This window comes from Pocillopora damicornis, chromosome 3 (genome assembly GCF_964200805.1).
Source record: "Pocillopora damicornis chromosome 3, jaPocDami1.2, whole genome shotgun sequence".
Classification (NCBI taxonomy): Eukaryota; Metazoa; Cnidaria; class Anthozoa; order Scleractinia; family Pocilloporidae; genus Pocillopora; species Pocillopora damicornis.
The window spans coordinates 9,343,137-9,347,492 of record NC_142672.1 but is presented as its reverse complement, the minus strand read 5'-3'; the positions used below and the strand labels follow the sequence as shown (position 1 = coordinate 9,347,492).

Genomic DNA, 4,356 nt, shown 5'->3' with positions numbered 1-4,356 from the left:
GAATGGTGGAATGGTGGAATGGCGGAAAATGACCCCAAATCCTAAAACATGGAACGGCGGAAAATGACCCCTAATCCTAAAACACCAGGCGGTGTGCGCACTCCGATTGCGTTGCATTGTAGTAGCTCCATTTCCAATATGGCGATGAAAGCGGTAGAAATCGACAGATTTTGACTGAATATCCCGTAGAAGGTTGGCCGTTCCTTGTTCCTTTCACCATTGATAAATATAATTTTATTTATCGTAAATGTATAAAAGTAGTTTATGTACGTATTTGTCACGTATTCTATGGTTCTCGAGGACAAACGCAATCACTGTTTTTTAGTACGTAATTTGAGACCAGTTTTCGAGAAGGTCAAATTTGATGTACGTCGTGGTTTGGAGCCTTTCAAAGATTTGGATGACCGCTTTGATCCTTCTTCAACAGCTCTGACCAAACGCTCTCAAACGCTCTCCAACGGTACATGTGTTTCTCGCATTTTAAGTGCTAGTGTTTGAGACCGATTATGACCAATGAAAAGGTATATTGTATACTCAATTGTGTTGTAAATCTACTTTCCTAAATAAAAGCAAATTAGCAAATCGCGAGTGTTTTATGGTAAATCTATTTTCTGGATCATTGAATGAAGGACAGTTGAATTAGAACAATGAAAGGAGTCACTTCACCACTGAATAACTCTACATTGCACACGGCGACACGCCGGGTAAGCCGGTGTCACAGCGGATTTGGAACCCCCCCAGTCCAAATATGCTAGCAGATATGGACCCCCCTTCGCAGATTTGGACCCCCCTACCAAACTTTCCTTTTAAACATCCTTTGTATCATATTCGGTAACTAATTATATTTGCAAGCTTTTTCGTCGATGTTCTTTTCAATCACAACACAACATTTCCTCAATAAAGGTAAAAAAAAACCAACAACAGCCATTTCGTTCCAATTCATTAGAGAGAGTCGAACAGTATACGCAAGAATTAGATGTGAACAAACTACTGCATTCGAACTATTGAAATTGTTTCAATAAATCTTTGCTTCTTCTGATGCGAATCAACATTGGTACAAAACGTCATAACAATAGTGGAGACTATTGCGTCCAGTCATAAAAATAACTCAGTCTGATTTTTTAAAATAATAACATTAAACAGTTTTTGAACAAGAACGAAGAAACTACTCGTATTACAAGTCGTTCGTAAAGCCTATGATAAGTAAAAATGTTTCTATTCTGAACTATTGGAACTCTCAGCTTATTTTCAGATGCAAATCAACGTTAATGTCAACGTCTTAACAAATGTGGAGACTATTACATCGAACTCAATCTTATTTTCTAATTTTCACGATTAACTGTTGAGGGATCCGAAATAACACCTTAACGATTACGAAGACGTCTAGAGTCTGGCAATCTGCAGACAATGCAGAGCCACTCGTCCTCCGAGGCAGTCTTAAATCCCTCGCACTGTACCATGTCGTCCTAACATTCGGGCATTATGTGTCACAAGTTTGTTTCTTATTGAATCTAGCGGTGTTCGACTATCGCGGAAAAGGTTCAAAAACGACCTCTCTCCAGACATTAAACTAAATTCTTGCCCATTTTCCATTGGTCAAAAGAAACATCCGACGGGATTCCAGTTCGTATGCATTAACGATACGCATGTTTTGAATTGAAAACATACTTTAGTACGCTCTGGAACGTAAAGAATCATCCATTTTCACTAGAACGTTAAGGATGATGTTTTCACTCAGTTTTGTTGGGGGGTCCAAATCCGCGGAGGGGGGCCATATCCGCTAGCGGATTTGGACCGGGGGGTCCATATCTAGAGGGGTCCAAATCTGCTAGGACACCGGAAAGCAAAAGGCAGTCGATCGTTAAAAGGTGTTGATAGGATTGTGCGACTCCTGCCATTCGCTTACGCTTTTAAATCTTCTGACCTGAAAACTAAGCTGTTATTAAGATATCTTTTAATGACTTTCCTTTGCGATGTGATAATGAGGGTTAGTTTCCTGTCATTTCCATCTTTGTGTGTTCTTGAGGTTTGGCAAAGCCGAATGAGATTGTGTTACAAAAGGTAATATTTTCATGTGTGCGCGCCATTTTCTCTGCTTTCAAGTACATACTGTCTCTCCCGCAGAAGATAACTCCAGAGATACGGTTTTCAAAACCTTATTCTGAGTGTTCTCTATTCTTTTAAGCATATTTGAAAATCTGTATGTTTTTTTATTTAACGTTGAGCGTGACGAATTTTGGCTTCTCCTTTCCCGAATCTCGTATTTACGCCTTTAAGTGCATGATAGGAAACATGGTTCGTGTATTAGAAGGTCGCTGTCTCTTTGTAATACGTTTGCATGTCACGGGTCGATTCCCTGTTAAATAACTTGCGAATTTGATTTTATTCACACAGCCATCGGCTGTAAGTATGACTGCTGCCAAATGAATAGATTCTTGGGCAAGGCTGCAGTTTCGATTCTATCTAAATCTCTTCGGTTGCCTCCGAACAACGAATTTGTCACGGGGGAATAGCAAGAGTCGCGCAGGCCTGCGAACACTTTTTAACTTTCGAAGGAATCCTCGTTACATTCCACGTTTATTCACGCTATCTTGCTACCATCAGAGATGGTCACTCGACCGCGACAGGATGCAAATGACTCACTCTTAGTTTTACGACCATGCTGCAACGCAATCAGAGTGCGCACACCGCCTGCTAAAACACGGAACGGCGGAAAATGACCCCAAATCCTAAAACATGGAACGGATGTCAGGGCATGTTGCGCAAAATTTGGACAAAGACACCAAGCGCTTGGCTCATTTATCCCCACGACGATAACGCGCGTGACTAAAATTAAGCGTTATTAATTTTTTCTTTTACTGAGTGGTATAAATAATAATGAACCATTACGCATAAAAGATAGCTGCGTTTTCGTGTTATAAACCTGTTTAGTTACCTTTTGTTATGCTAAATTTGCCATGAGTTTTAGTCGCGGCATAAAAAGTCGCACAAACCATACCATAGGATCCTCGAAATATGCTAATGATTTGCAAAATAAAGATCTGTAATTTGCAATTTCTATTTTGCAAATCATTAGCATACTTCCATTTCGCAAATTGCAGATTTTCATTTCGTTTCGTTTCGTTTCGCAAATCAAAGTAAGCCTTTAAAAGGGGTCCTAGCAATTTGAGCTCACAAGCACGCTGATAGGCACATGGTTGGCGTGAATAATTGTTTTCGAATTGAATGAGCAGTCGTTGAGAGTCCGTTTCTGAAATCTTCTTGGATATTTCTTTTGATTTCATTGAGTTACAATGATTGAGTGATTATGAACGAAAAATTTGTATCGGCACCATAATTTCGGGAAGTTTTGTTGCACATTCTCAGTTTACAATTCGTGACCATTTCTGTAACCTTCTTGGATATTTTCGTTTGAATTAATTGACTCACACCCTTGGAATTTCATCAATAATTAAGAACGATAATCAGTATATGTAGCACAAGTGAAGCAAATTTTAATATATCCATAAGATTTTAGGAAACTTTACCCAATTGACTCTCGATAAATTGGCCTGGCATGTCTCGTTGATTATTTTTTTATTATTTTGTAGCTCCAAAAGCCCGGCCTATGACTCTGAAGGTACTCAACTTGGAACATTTGGTACACAAGAAATGATAGAATATAATTGCTTCTGCGACCGTATATTGCACCCGGTTTACATATGTAGATAATCGCTTAAAATACCTATCTCTAGCTGTGTTCAGAAGCACAGACATGTAGGAAATATGCTTCTGCTTTATTATATAGTAACGGTTTCCTCTTTATGTAACATTTATCCATCCTTTAATTTCCTCCCTAACCTGCCTGCAAATAATTAAATTTTACGTTTTAATTTCAAGTGTAAGGAGGTAAAACAGAAGTTTTTTGGTTCTCTTTCCTAATTAAATCCAGGAGAGAAGATCAGTAAACTAGTTTATGTCATATGCTTCTCCTGAATCTTTAATTTTATTTCCCTGATTTTTTTTTTTCACAAAACCTCTTTGATACCTTTGTGTACCAGCTAATGATTATAATCTCAGTGAATAGATATGTCATAAATTTAGTAGTTTTTTTAATTCTATCTTCACGTTTTAAAGCATTTTCTATATTCGAATTCATAACTGGCATTCCCTTTTCATCCTTGTAAAGAGGTATTACACATTTCCGCAGCTAAAATCTGAATCGTGAAGTCAACTTAATTTCAATGAGAGTGAAACTTCATTCCACATATGAACACTTTACTGGAGTATAATGTTAAAATTATTTGTTGTATTGCTCAGACATATGACTACCACGTCTTAACATGGGGGATTTCGCTGTAATGATTGAAATATACT

General features: G+C 38.1%; 1 pseudogene; it reads left to right on the top strand.

Annotated features, from left to right (window-relative positions):
- The window catches only part of LOC149048130 (uncharacterized), a 10,750-nt pseudogene extending 7,039 nt beyond the window's left edge, over positions 1–3,711 (top strand).
- The last annotated feature ends 645 nt before the right edge of the window (positions 3,712–4,356 follow it).